This window comes from Delphinapterus leucas, chromosome 6 (genome assembly GCF_059928025.1).
Source record: "Delphinapterus leucas isolate spDelLeu-1000000601 "Yukka" chromosome 6, BTC_Dleu_Yukka2, whole genome shotgun sequence".
NCBI classification, from domain to species: Eukaryota; Metazoa; Chordata; class Mammalia; order Artiodactyla; family Monodontidae; genus Delphinapterus; species Delphinapterus leucas.
In genome coordinates, this window is record NC_143134.1 from 71,759,835 (window position 1) to 71,775,327 (window position 15,493).

Here is a 15,493-nt window from a genome sequence, read left to right on the forward strand (position 1 = left end):
GGGAAGGGAATGTCGCCTTTCTAGATTGCTTGCTCCTTGCTGCATCCAATTGTCCTAATCCATACTAGTAAATAAAACAAAATAAAAATAAACCAAGCTTCTGTGGATTTGGAAAGAGTATTCATTTCATGAATTAGGTAGGCTGCTTTTCATGCTCGACCTCAATTTTTGCCTCTGTCAAATGGGGTACAGAGAAGAAAGGGTTGGACCGGATGTTTGCTAAGGACCCTTCTAGCCCCAAGGGGTTTTTTTCTAAAGTGGATGGGACTATCCCCATTTGACAGATGCGGAGACAAAGGCAGAGAGTTGGGGAGGTGACCCAACTTGCCCAGCGCGGTCCTGACAAAGCTGGGAGCTGAACAGCATTCTCAGGACTGCTGGGACTGGTTAAATCTGGGCCGGCCAGCCCTTTACCTTTTGTCTTACTACTAGTATTTCTAGTACTACTAGTACCGTTACCTCTACGACCACCACCACCTCTGCCGTTTATTCAGCATCTGCTAATTGCCGTGTCCATTTCAAGGGTTTATACTATTCATGAGTCACAATAATCCCAAGCCATAGGAATTGTTCCCACCTCACAGGGAAAAAACCTAACCCTCAGTGAGTTTTACCCGGATGCTTGGCCTTAAGTCACCAAGGGATGAGTGGAAAGCAAGAGGTTGACATTTGGAGGCTAGGTGGAGGATAAAGGGAAGCAGGACGCACCAGACGCAAAGTGACGTCATCAAGCCACCCGCAATGTCTGGCAGGGCAGCTGGACCGCAAGCAGCTGCCACCACCCCATGCTGAGAGGGTCATGTGACCCCCAGGGACACCTGTGTAGAGGATGACCGGGACTCCAGAGCTATCTGATTGTGTCAAGTGGGTGGACTGCTACACTCTGAGCCAAGTACAAGGTGGAGAAGAAAATGAAGCATACATTCTTCACACAAAATGTGGTGACTCCCGAGCTGCGGAAGCAGCCGTCAGAGTGGCAGGGCTGGAGAGAGAAGTGCGGACTCTGAGTGCGCTCTCTCGGCAGCCGTTCCACAGCTCCCCAGTCTGCCTCAGGACACCAGCTAAGCCTCAGCGGTTTCCTTGCAGAACCTAGGCTTCCTCTCTCCCCATCTCAGGAAATTCACCTGCTCTTTCCCTGGGTTTAGGCTGCTTATAGGCCAACGTCAACTCCAGACCCTAGTCTCCGTTGCCCTCTAGTTCGCCATAATCTCGCCTTACCCCTTAATATGCTCAGGCCTGCCAAACAAGGGCCTGAGTAGCAGCCCTGAAAACTTCTCCAAGCAGTTCCTGATTCTCCCTGGGATCAGGAGCTCAGAACACAGAGGGCTGCTGATTCACTTGAGAAATTGTTAGGGTTAGGGAGGACAAAATACCTTGTTAGGCTTTGGAGTCTCTTCCAGCAAAGAGAAGGCAAAACATAATACCTCATTACATCATCCTTCATTGATTCCTTACAGGAGCCCTGTGTACCTGGTAGTATTCTCCCAATTTACTCACAAGAAACTGAGGCTCAGAGAGGTTAAATAACTAGCCCCAGGTTAGACAGTTAATGAGCAGCAGAGTCAGGATTTGAACTCAGGTATGTGCAGCCTGAGCCGCAGGCTGTGGGCCTGATATCAGTGAGCACCTATCACAGGCCGGACTAGATGCTTCCTGCCATTGCCTAATTTTAAGCCTTGCAATAAGCCTGTGAGATGGGTATTTGGGGGCCATATATGGATGATAAAACTGGCTCAGGGCTTCTCTGGTGGCGCAGTGGTTGAGAGTCCCGCCTGCCGATGCAGGGGACACGGGTTCGTGCCCCGGTCCGGGAGGATCCCACATGCTGTGGAGCGGCTGGGCCCGTGAGCCATGGCCGCTGAGCCTGCGCGTCCGGAGCCTGTGCTCTGCAACGGGAGAGGCCACAACGGTGAGAGGCCCGCGTACTGCAAACAAACAAACAAACAAACAAACTGGCTCAGCAAGGTTAAGTAACTTGCATTAAGTACACAGAGCTTAGCCTGTCAGGAATCAAGAAGCATTCGGAATGCCCTTGTTGGGCCTTCCTTCCTCCAGTCTTCAGGGCCAAGAGGGAATCCCAAGCTCTAGGTGCTCCAGATTAGATCACCCCTTATGGAGACTCCACGCTTGCATCAGTAGGAGTGCTGGTGGATCCAGGACGGCACGTCCCTCCCACCTTCCACACTGACAGATTCATCACCACTGCTGCCCTGAGACCAGCAGGACCACCTTCCTGTTCATCCGTGTCACCATAAGATGCCTAGGACTCCTGCGGCATTACTCAGCCCCCAGACTTTCATTCTGACACTCCCCTTTTTTTTTTAACATCTTTATTGGAGTATAATTGCTTCACAATGGTGTGTTAGTTTCTGCTTTATAACAAAGTGAATCAGCTATACGTATACATATATCCCCATATCCCCTCCCTCTGGCGTCTCCCTCTCACCCTCCCTACCCCACCCCTCTAGGTGGTCGCAAAGCACCGAGCTGATCTCCCTGTGCTATGCGGCTGCTTCCCACTGCCTATCTATTTTACATTTGGTAGTGTATATATGTCCATTTAACTCTCTCACTTCGTCCCAGCTTACCATTCCCCCCTGCCCGTGTCCTCAAGTCCATTCTCTACGTCTGCGTATTTATACCTGTCCTGCCCCTAAGTTCTTCAGAACCATATATTTTTTAGATTCCATATATATGTGTTAGCATGAGGTATTTGTTTTTCTCTCTCTGACTTACTTCACTCTGTATGAAAGTCTCTAGGTCCATGCACCTCACTACAAATAACTCAATTTCGTTTCTTTTTATGACTGAGTAATATTCCATTGTGTATATGTGCCACATCTTCTTTATCCATTCATCTGTTGATGGACATTTAGGTTGCTTCCATGTCCTGGCTATTGTAAATAGACCCGCAGTGAACATCGTGGTACGAGACTCTTTTTGAATTATGGTTTTCTCAGGGTATATGCCCAGTAGTGGGATTGCTGGGTCGTATGGTAGTTCTATTTTTATTTTTTAAGGAACCTCCATACTGTTCTCCATAGTGGCTATATCAATTTACATTCCCACCAATAGTGCAAGAGGGTTCCCTTTTCTCCACACGTTCTCCAGCATTTATTGTTTGTAGATTTTATTCATGATGGTCATTCTAACTGGTGTGAGGTGATACCTCATTGTAGTTTTGATTTGCATTTCTCTAATGATTAGTGATGTTGAGCATTCTTTCATGTGTTTCTTGGCAATCTGTGTATCTTCTTTGGAGAAATGTCTATTTAGGTCTTCTGCCCATTTTTGGATTGGGTTGTTTGGTTTTTTGATATTGAGCTGCATGAGCTGCTTGTATATTTTGGAGATTAATCCTTTTTCAGTTGCTTCATTTTCAAATATTTTCTCCCATTCTGAGGGTTTTCTTTTCGTCTTGTTTATGGCCTCCTTTGCTGTGCAAAAGCTTTGAAGTTTCATTAGGTCCCATTTGTTTATTTTTGTTTTTATTTCCATTACTCCGGGAGGTGGGTCAAAAAGGATATTGCTGTGATTTATGTCATAGAGTATTCCGCCTATGTTTTCCTCTAAGAGTTTTATACTGTCTGGGCTTACATTTAGGTCTTTAATTCATTTTGAGTTTACTTTTGTGTATGGTATTAGGGAGTGTTCTAATTTCATTCTTTTACATGTAGCTGTCCAGTTTTCCCAGCACCACTTATTGAAGAGGCTGTGTTTTCTCCATCATATATTCTTGCCTCACTTATCAAAGATAAGGTGACCATATGTGTGTGGGTTTACCTCTGGGCTTTCTATCCTGTTCCATTGATTTATATTTCTGTTTTTGTGCCAGTACCGTACTGTCTTTATTACTGTAGCTTTGTAGTAGAGTCTGAAGTCAGGGAGCATGATGCCTCCAGCTCTGTATTTTTTTTTCTCAAGATCGCTTTGGCTATTTGGGGTCTATTGTGTTTCCATGCAAACTGTGAAATTTTTTGTTCTAGTTTTGTGAAAAGTGCCATTGGTAGTTTGATAGGGATTGCATTGTATCTGTAGATTCCTTTGGGTAGTATAGTCATTTTCACAATGTTGATTCTTCCAATCCAAGAACGTGGTATATCTCTCCATCTGTTTCTATCATCTTTAATTTCTTTCATCAGTGTCTCATAGTTTTCTGCATACAGGTCTTCTGTCTCCTTAGGTAGGTTTATTCCTAGATATTTTATTCTTTTTGTTGCAATGGTAAATGGGTGTGTTTCCTTAATTTCTCTTTCATATATTTCATCATTAGTGTATAGGAATGCAAGAGATTTCTGTGCATTAATTTTGTATCCTGCTACTTTACCAAATTCATTGATTAGCTCTAGTAGTTTTCTGGTAGCATCTTTAGAATTCTCTATGTATAGTATCATGTCATCTGCAAACAGTGACAGCTTTACTTCTTCTTTTCTGATTTGGATTCCTTTTATTTCTTTTTCTCTGATTGCTGTGACTAAAACTTCCAAAACTGTGTTGAATAATAGGGGCGAGAGTGAGCAACCTTGTCTTATCCCTGGTCTTAGATCAAATGGTTTCAGTTTTTCACCATTGGGAATGATGTTGGCTGTGGGATTGTCATGTATGGCCTTTATTATGCTGAGGTAAGTTCCCTCTCTGCCTACTTTCTGGAGGGATTTTATCATAAATGGTGTTGAATTTTGTGAAAAGCTTTTTCTGCATCTATTGAGATGATCATATCATTTTTCTCCTTCCATTTGTTAATATGTTTTATCACATTGATTGATTTGTGTATATTGAAGAATCCTTGCATTCCTGGAATAAACCCCACTTGATCATGGTGTATGATCCTTTTAATGTGCTGTTGGGTTCTGTTTGCTAGGATTTTGTTGAGGATTTTTACATCTATGTTCATCAGTGATATTGGCCTGTAGTTTTCTTTCTTTGTGACAACTTTGTTTGGTTTTGGTATCAAGGTGATGGTAGCCTCGTAGAATGAGTTTGGGAGTGTTCCTCCCTCTGCTATATCTTGGAAGAGTTTGAGAAGGATAGGTGTTAGCTCGTCCCTAAATGTTTGATAGAATTCGCCTGTGAAGCCATCTGGTCCTGGGCTTTTGTGTGTTGGAAGAGTTTTAATCACAGTCTCAATTTCAGTGCTTGTGATTGTCTGTTTATATTTTCTATTTCTTACTGGTTCAGTCTCAGAAGGTTGTGCTTTTCTAAGAATTCATTTCTTCCAGGTTGTCCATTTTATTGGCATAGAGTTGCTTATAGTAATCTCTCATGATCCTTTCTATTTCTGCAGCGTCAGTTGTTACTTCTCCTTTTTCATTTCTAATTCTATTGATTTGAGTATTCTCCCTTTTTTTCTTGATGAATCTGGCTACTGGTTTATCAATTTTGTTTATCTTCTCAAAGAACCAGCTTTTAGTTTTATTGACCTTTGCTATCATTTCCTTCATTTCTTTTTCATTTATTTCTGATCTGATCTTTATGATTTCTTTCCTTCTGCTAACTTCGGGGTTTTATTTGTTCCTCTTTCTCTAATTGCTTTAGGTGTAAGGTAGGTTGTTTATTTGACATGTTTTTTGTTTCTTAAGGTAGGATTCTATTGCTATAAACTTACTTCTTAGAACTGCTTTTGCCACATCCCATAGGTTTTGGGTTGTCATGTTTTCATTGTCATTTGTTTCTAGGTAATTTTTGATTTCCTCTTTGATTTCTTCAGTGATCCCTTGGTTATTTAGTAGTGTATGGTTTAGCCTCCATGTATTTGTATTTTTTACAGATTTTTTCCTGTAATTGATATCTAGTCTCATAGCGTTGTGGTCAGAAAAGATACTTGATATGATTTCAATTTTCTTAAATTTACCAAGGCTTGATTTGTGACCCAAGATATGATCTATTCTGGAGAATGTTCCATGAGCATTTGAGAAGAAAGTGTATTCTGTTGTTTTTGGACGGAATGTCCTATAACTTTCAATTAAGGCCATCTTGTTTAATGTATCATTTAAAGCTTGTGTTTCCTTATTTATTTTCATTTTGGATGATGTCCATTGGTGAAAGTGCGGTGTTAAAGTCGTGTTACTGTCGTTTTCCCCTTTTATGGCTGTTAACACTTGCCTTATGTATTGAGGTGCTCCTATGTTGGGTGCATAAATATTTACAATTGTTATATCTTCTTCTTGGATTGATCTCTTGATCATTCTGTAGTGTCCTTCTTTGTCTCTTGTAATAGTCTTTATTTTAAAGTCTATTTTGTCTAATATGAGAATTGCTACTCCAGCTCTCTTTTGATTTCCATTTGCATAGAATATCTTTTTCCATCCCCTCACTTTCAGTCTGTATTTGTCCCTAGGTCTGAAGTGGGTCTCTTGTAGACAGCATATATATGGGTCTTGGTTTTGTATCCATTCAGCCAGTCTATGTCTTTTGGTTGGAACACTTAATCCATTTATATTTAAGGTAGTTATCGTTATGTATGTTCTTATTACCATTTTCTTAATTGTTTTGGGCTTGTTATTTCAGGTCTTTTTCTTCTCTTGTGTTTCCTGCCTAGAAAAGTTCCTTTAGCATTTGTTGTAAAGCTGGTTTAGTGGTGCTGAATTCTCTTAGCTTTTGCTTGTCTGTAAAGGTTTTAATTTCTCTGTCGAATCTGAATGAGGTCCTTGCTGGGTAGGGCAATCTTGGTTGTAGATTTTTTCCTTTCATCACTTTAAATATGTCCTGCCGCTCCCTTATAGCTTGCAGAGTTTCTGCTGAAAGATCAGCTATTAACATACAAGGGAATCCCTGTAAGGTTATTTGTTGCTTTTCCCTTGCTGCTTTTAATATTTTTTCTTTTTATTTAATTTTTGATAGTTTGATTAATATGTGTCTTGGTGTGTTTCTCCTTGGATTTATCCTGTATAGGACTCTGCACTTCCTGGACTTGATTGACTATTTCCTTTCTCATATTAGGGAAGTTTTCAAACATAATCTCTTCAAACATTTTCTCAGTCCCTCTCTTTTTCTCTTCTTCTTCTGGGACCCCTGTAGTTCGAATGTTGGTGCATTCAGTATTGTCCCAGAGGTCTCTGAGACTGTCCTGAATTCTTTTCATTCTTTTTTCTTTATTCTGCTCTGTGGTAGTTATTTCCACTATTTTATCTTCCAGGTCATTTATCCATTCTTCTACCTCAGTTATTCTACTATTGATTCCTTCTAGAGAATTTTTAATTTCTTTTTTTGTGTTGTTCATCATTGTTTGTTTGCTCTTTAGTTCCTTTAGGTCCTTGTTAAATGTTTCTTGTATTTTCTCCATTCTATTTCCAAGATTTTGGATCATCTTTACTATCATTACTCTGAATTCTTTTTCAGGTAGACTGCCCATTTCCTCTTCATTTGTTTGGTCTGGTGGTTTTTACCTTGCTCCTTCATCTGCTGCGTATTTCTCTGTCTTCTTATTTTGCTTAACTTACTGTGTGTGGGGTCTCCTTTTCGCAGGCTGCAGGTTCATAGTTCCCATTGTTTTTGGTATCTGCCCCCACTGGCTACGGTTGGTTCAGTGGGTTGTGTAGGCTTCCTGGTGGAGGGGACTGGTACCTGTGTTCTGGTGGATGAGGCTGGATCTTGTCTTTCTGGTGGGCAGCACTGCATTTGGTCGTGTGTTTTGGGGTGTCTGTGACCTTATTTGATTTTAGGCAGCCTCTCTGCTAATGGTTAGGGTTGTGTTCCTGTCTTGCTAGTTGTTTGGTATAGGGTGTCCAGCACTGTAGCTCGCTGGTCGTTGAGTGGAGCTGGGTCTTCGCATTGAGATGGAGATCTCTGGGAGAGTTTTCACTGTTTGGTATTACATGGAGCCAGGAGGTCTCTGGTGGACCAATGTCCTGAACTCGGCTCTCCCACCTCAGAGGCACAGCCCAAGACACCTGGCTGGACCACGAAGACCCTGTCAGCCACCCAGTCGATTTTGGAGGCTGAGAAGTACCTCTACAAGCTGGAGGCCCAGGAAAGCCGGTGGTGTAGTCCTAATCCAAGACCCAAGTCTGAAGGTCTGGAGAAACAGGCCACAACCAAGCTTCCAGGACAAAGAGGCGGTACTCTGACACCCCCTTTTCTGACCCCATCCCTTCTCCTTTCCGAATTCTACAGCACTTCCACTCTGGTCCCTGGAACTAGTGTCAATCATCAACAATTCCCCCTGTACGCTTAGCCTTTCCTTTGAATATTGAATGCTCTCTCTCCCTAACTGTATTATGTGTTTTGCAATGGGGGCACCATTGGATGAGACAAATCTTCATCTTGTGGGACTATTCTATGCTTTGCAGGGCATTTACCATCCTTGGTCCATCTGCACACTAAATACTAGGGAGATGACAATGAACCTCACTGCTACCTGACTCTCCCCTGAGGATCCTGTTCTCCTGCACTCCTCTCAAGTGGTGGTGATTTTCTATCCAACAGCCCTTACCGACTGGGCCTGTCCTCCTTGCTCCTTCTTGCTGCTTCCAGATCATTCTGCCTTCCTCCTCCCGAACTTCTCCAAAGCAAATTTGAATTGCAAGTCATCAGACCCCTTTTTCCTTCTTAGCACAATCATCTACTGATCTCCAGGCCCTCTTCTAGTCCCTTGAAGAGGGGGAGCTGGCTCCCTCTCCAAAACCTCTCTTCTCCAATTTTTGGTGACTCTAGTATCTCCATAGATGAAACTTCCAATACTCTGTCTCTCGGGTCCTTCATATCATCTTCTTTAATGGTTGTATCTTCTATCCTATTTGAGACACTCACTCCCCTGGTCTTATTCCAGAACGTGTCATTAAGGGAACTGCAGCCTTTCCCTAAAGTCAGTTTCAACTGTCCCACTTTTTGTTCATCACTTTCTATTTTCCAGTTCACTTTAGTGTCTGAACTTCAAAAATCCTTCTTTCCAAAAAAAAAAAAAAAAAAAAAAACAAAACAAAACAAAACAAAAAATCCTTCTTTCCCACCAGGACCTACACTGCATGGAACCTTCCACCTTTTCCTTGCTTCTCATGCCCTCACTAAGTATACTGTTGCCCAAGGGCATTTGCACTTGGGGGCTGCTCTTCACTAGACACCTACAGGGTTAAATCCTCACCTCCTTTTAAAGCTTTGCTTCAGTAGCATCCCTCACACTGAGGCTTCCCCTGATCATTTTATTTAAAAGTGCCCCTCCCCCCAATACTGCTACTCCTTATCCTCTTATGGTTTGTTTTTCTCCATTGTACTTATCACTAAGATACCATATATTTTCATTTTTATTTATTTCTCTGAGGTGGAAGTTTTATGAGGGTGAAAGTTTTATGAGGTAGAAGTTTTATGAGGGTGGAACTTTGTTCACTGTAAACCAGTGCCTAGAACAGTGCTCGGCACATATACAGTTATCCAGAAATATTTGTTGAATGAAAAAGATGTGCTAGGGCTGCATTCTGAACCTAGTCCAGGTGGACTACAAAGTTCCTCCTCCCACTACGCTGTGTCCTTTCAAAATGAACTCTGGTTATGAATTGGACTGTGGGACTAGTGACTTAGTAGGTTTTCTCAGGATGTGGGTAGGAGTATAGGAAAAGGAACCCCGTAAAACACCCAGATGTGGGCGATTGGCAATATGGTACCAACTAAAATTTTAAGAAAAGACGAAAGTTCAAATGGATTGCTGATCTCATGAAAGCACAGAACCAGTCCCACTGCTACTTTACTCTGTTCTCACTCTTCTTTTTTTTTTAATTAAAAAAATTTTAATACGCTTTGTTATTCTTATTTGATTCTTATTGTTTTTATTGGAGCACAGTTGCTTTACAATGTTGTGTTAGTTTTTTGCTGTACAGCAGAATAAATCAGTTATACGTATACGTACATCCCCTCCTTTTTGGATTTCCTTCCCTTTTAGGTCCCCACGGAGCACCGAGTAGAGTTCCCCGTGCTATGCAGTAGGTTCTCATTAGCTATCTATTTTATACACAGTAGTGTCTTCACTCTTCTTTCTCCTCCCTTCCTGACTATCTTAATCTCCCTCTCTTCCCCTATTCTATTTAACTTTTTATTTTTCTTCCCTCCCTTCCTCTCTGCCTCTCATTTTCTTACCTCTTACTCCTTGACCCCTTTTCTCCTCTTTTTAGCTTTCTCAAAGAACAAAGTGAATTATTTTTTTGGAAAGAATTTTAATTTCCAAGGTGTGGGAAAAATGAAATTGTCCCCCTTCTGGAGATTCCCTTGAGCATCCTGCACTTTAATGAAATAAATGGCCTGGAGGAAGACATGGTGGGTGGAGGGTAGTTGGTGGGTCTGTCCGTGCTTGGGTTCTCTCCCTCCCTCACTGTTTGGCCTCTGCAGCTCTAGGGAGATGGACAGGGCAGGCCAAACTTACCACTGGCCCCTGGCCCTGTGCTACTTATGAAATAGAAATAAATGACAACCTAGGGATGTTGAAGAAAGTTGAAAGAGGGGAGAGGGAGCAACCCCTCTTAACAGTGAATCTTGAAGCTGGTAGAAAAGCATTATCCTGTTCCTGAATGCCAAGTTTTCATTTCCATGGATGAGTTGATCTAAGGGAGGCTGGTTTCTCTCCTTCGTCCATGAATTAGCCTCCAACAGTTTCAAGTGGTGGCACCAGGTGTGTATATCTGATGGTGGGACACCCGCCCCCCCCAGTGGGAAGTGGAGTGACCAGGAAAGTGCATGGCACAGAACTTGTGGTCTTCATCAGGAAGTGTATGTAGCAGCATGGAAAGAACAAGGACTTGTTTCCGGCATACCTGAGTTCAAATCTTTGCTGTGTCATTTTCCACCTCTGAAACCTTCGTCATGTTACCGCTCTATGCTTTAGTTTCCTCTTCTGTCAAGTGGAGATCATAGCCGTCCCTACCTCACTGGGTCGTTGGAAGGACTGGAGACGTGATAATGGTCATGAGGACAGTGATGAAGATGAACGTGAATTTGGACATTTACTCTATGCCAGAATTGTGCTATGTGTGCACATTTGTTCACATGAAGTGCCCAGAACAATGTTTGGCACATAATGGGCATTTAATACATTTCATTTTTTAAAATTAATTAATTTATGGCTGCGTTGGGTCTTCGTTGCTGTGCCGGCTTTCTCTAGTTGTGGAGGGGGGGGCTACTCTTCGTTGCGGTGCGTGGGCTTCTCATTGCGGTGGCTTCTTTTGTTGGGGAGCACGGGCTCTAGGTGCACGGGCTTCAGTAGTTGTGGGTCGTGGGCTCTAGCGCACATGCTCAGTAGTTGTGGCGCATGGGCTCAGTTGTTCCGCAGTATGTGGGATCTTCCTGGACCAGGGTTCAAACCCGTGATCCCTGCATTAGCAGGTGGATTCTTAACCACTGCACCAGAGAAGTCCAATACATTTTACATAGCATTACTATCCAGCACTGTGTAAGAGAGTAACAAAATGACTTTGGGGTATGTGAACCTTTAAGACGTGAATATTTCAAGTCACTTCTCTCTTGTGAGGTGGAGAAGTTTCAGCTTCCCTGGAACCTTGATATAGAAAGCGGTATTTATCTAGGCAGATTAGGTTATGGCTGCAGAAAGAAACAACTGCAAAATCTCAGTGGCTTTACCCAGCAAAGGTGTATTTCTCACTTATACTACATGTCAAGTGGGGTCAGCCTAGGGTTCTGCTTATCATTGCCACTCAGAGCTGTGGGCTTATGCATACTCCATCTTGAAATCTATTCCCGTAATCACCAAGACAGAAAAAGGGAAGACTGGAATACAGAGGCAGCAGTCAAATGCTTCTGTCCAGAAGTAATACATGCCTCTTTTGCTCACATTTGCTTGGCCAAAGGCAGACACTTGGCCACACATAACTTGAATGTGGTGGAGAAGTGCAAGCTACGATGCATATATTCCAGAAGAATGAAAATATTTAACAGCTCAATGACATGGACCCTAATGACCACCATAGAAGGGCATGCTCTGGATGGTGGATGTAAATGAAATTGTTCATGAGGAGCGGATAATAAGAGCTACCGTGAGTTGAGTACCTAGCATATGATAGACTGTGCCAGGGACTTTGCATTCATATTTCAGCTAATCCTCCCAGAGAGGTCTTACTAATCTCATTATTATAATGTGGTAACTGAGGCTCAGGGAGGTTTCCTTACAATGGCATCATAGGTATTAAGGATAGAATGAACATAGTCTGCACAGGTTGTCTGGATTATAGGGAAATCCTTAAAGAAGAATAGTGTGCTAGGAGACTACTGAGGCTGATTTCTAGCTCCACTTTCTAATTTTTAAAGTCTGAGCACGTGCGAGGATGGCAAACAGGTCTTGAGTGTCAACTCTGACAGATTTGTGTTGGCTACCAGAGAGCTGCAGTGAGAAGGTTTTCTGATGGGAAGGAGTAAAGTGATTGATTAACAGTGTCTGCTGTGGGCATAGGAAGGAGCGTGGCCACGTGAGAAACAGATGTTTGCCATCTCTGGGCATGTTTCTTAAGTTCTCTGGGTTTCAGTTATATCACTTACAAAACAGGGTTAATAAAACTTGTGTGAGTGAAGGTAGTAGATTGGCCAGGATGGTTTCTTGATGTCTTCAGAGGGCACCAAAACATCTGTTCCTAGCTGCATACATTCCAACTTATTTTATGCACACTGTTCCATCATGTAGTCATGAAACTCCATTTGTATGTGTGGGATGGGTTTGGGGAAGGGAATTCAACAGGCTGAGTCATTGAAAATTGCTCCTAAGGAGAGCAGAGCTGGAGGCCTTTGACAGGAAGGATGAGTCATTGGCAGTTAAGGGAGCCCATCATCACTGTCCTACAAACATCTGTGAGCTGGATATGCCTCCTGTCTTTAAATCCAAGGGCTCTGTTTCTCAGTCTGGGGTAATATGTCTGGGAGATATGAATCCTCAGATAAACATGCTTTGTCTTTTCAGTGGTGATTTGGGGAATAGGACCAATATATTTTTCTCAAGATAGACAAGGTGTATTAGTCAGGATCCAGATGGAAATTAGACAACAGACTCAAAGTGTTTAAAGAGATTTTGATAAAGATTCTGTTAAAAGATATACTGAAGCATGCTAAAAGTATAAGGGTTATTTGAGTAAAAATAGATTTGAATTGAGCAGGGCCAAACCAGAAATATTTAGGAGCCTTCCACTAACAGGAGCTAGAGAAAAGACTTTTATAGAGAAAAGACACACACATACATACACATATATATGTATGTGTATATCGATAGCGGAATATTACTCAGCCATAAAAAAGGAATGAAATTTTGTCACTTGTGAACATGCATGGACCTGGAGGGTATTATGCTTAGTGAAATAAGTCAGACAGAGAAAGAAAAATACTGTCTGTTTCCACTTACTTGTGGAATCTAAAAAATAAAACAAATGCACAAATATAATAAAATAGAAGCAGACTCACAGATACAGAGCACAAGCTAGTGGTTACTAATGGGGGGGGTGGAGGGCCAATATAGGTGGAGGGGATTAAGAGGTACAAACTACGAGGCATGAAATAAATAAGTTACAGGGATGTAATGTACAGCACAGGGAATATGATTAATATCTTATAATAACTTTGTGTGGAGTATATCTATAAAAATATCGAATTACTATGTTGCACACCTGGAACTAATATAATAATACAAGTTAACTATACTAAACTAAATAAAATAAAAAATTTATGTCCTGAGTCACACTAGCCACATTTCAAGTGCTCAGTCACCGCACGTGGCTGGTGGTTACTGTACTAGCGCATAATGTTTCCATCATCACAAACAGTTTTATTGGAGAGATTGGTCTGGATTCTCATGCACAGCCCTGATGGCTAGGGCGCTGGCAAAAGGATTCGGAAACTGTCTTCATCCACAGAATCCTCTCCCCGATGACAAGCGACCCTCTCTGGGCTTGTACAATTTTTCTATACATCCAGCAAAATAGTAACGCTGATGATAATTGCAGCCACATTTATTTAGTTCTTAATATATGCCAAATAGCGTGCTAAGGTTTTAAATACATGATGTCATTTAATTACTACCGCAACCCTAAGGAAGACACTATTACTATCTCCATTTTAACAATGCGGACACTGAGGCTCAGAGAAATTAAGTGACCACATAACTATTCGGTTTTACTGTATGAAACTGCCAATATTCATCTTTTTTTTTTAAGAAAATAGCAATTTTATATGGTTCAACCTCATAGTAAATGGCAGAGCCAGATTTCGAACCCAGTTCCAAAGACCTTGCCAAGGCCAGTGTGGCTAAGCCTCTTTAAGTGATCACCTTGAAAGCTGCTTCTTGCTGTTGAAGGATTAAGTGAAATAACGTTGATTCTGTGCCTGGTGCACAGTTGGGCTCATGAAATGCTACTTCTGTTCGTTTTAACGCCTTTCTGTCAGGCTCTCTCGGGAGGCAGAGCACAGCTGTCTGAGCAGATGGGACCAGTAAGACTGGAAGGAGATGGCCACTGCTATTGACCAGACCCCATCCCAGGGACCTGGAAAAGTTCATCTTCCTCACCAAGGCCTCCCCCGCCCTTCCCTCCACTGCTTCCCACCCCTGTCTCTCAGGGGGTCGATTTTGCTCAGGAGGTCAGGGTCATTTTCTCTGGGTCTTGAGCAGAGGGAGGGGTGGTGGACACTGGTCCTTCCTGTTCCGTGTGTCCTCAACAGCCCCAGAGGGTGCATTTCATCAACAAACCCCTCCCAGGGAAGGGGTGGCAGCTGCACTGAGAAGGTCAGGTGGTTCTGTAAGCTGTGCTCCAGATCTCCTGCATGCTGTAACTCTGTTTTCATGGTTGTTTCTGGCAAGGAGCCTGATTTGAAATTCCTCCCTCTCTTATTTGGCAAGAGGGGAGAGAAGTCCCCCTTGGCTGAGGGGCCCGATGTTTGGGTGGGGTTTAGGACTTGGGGGTGATTTCCATCCATGTGAGTAACCTTTGTCTCTGAAAAACAATTGTATAGTGTTGCTGGATTTAGCAAATGAAGCTACTGGACACCCACTTAAATTTGAATTGCAGATAAACAATAGATAAGTTTTTAGTAGAAGTACATACCATGCAATATTTGGAACATACTTCTACTAAAAATTATTTGTGATTTATCTGAAATTCAGATTTACCTGGGCATCCTATTTTATCTAGCTGCCTTCCAACAGCAGGGCTTCTGTCCATCCTTTAGGTACCAGGTCATTTATAACGATGTTAAGGATGCTTAGGACTTAGGAGATCAGGAGATCTAGATCTAGTTCTCACCAGGTGCACCCTACTTTCATATTCAGAGCTCCTGGTGGGAGGGGCAGAGTGAAGTGATTTAGATTATAGTTCTCAGAATGTGGTCCATAGACCAGCAGCAGCAGCGGCATCACCTGGTACTTAGTAGAAAGGCACATCCTTGGGCCCCACCTGGACCTCCTGAATCAGCCAGTCTGGGGGTGGGGCCTGGCACTCTGTTTAACAAACCCTGATGCAGTCTGAGAACCAAAAGTTTATATTTCGAGCAAGAGCTTTAGGGATCAGACGGACCTCAAAGCTCG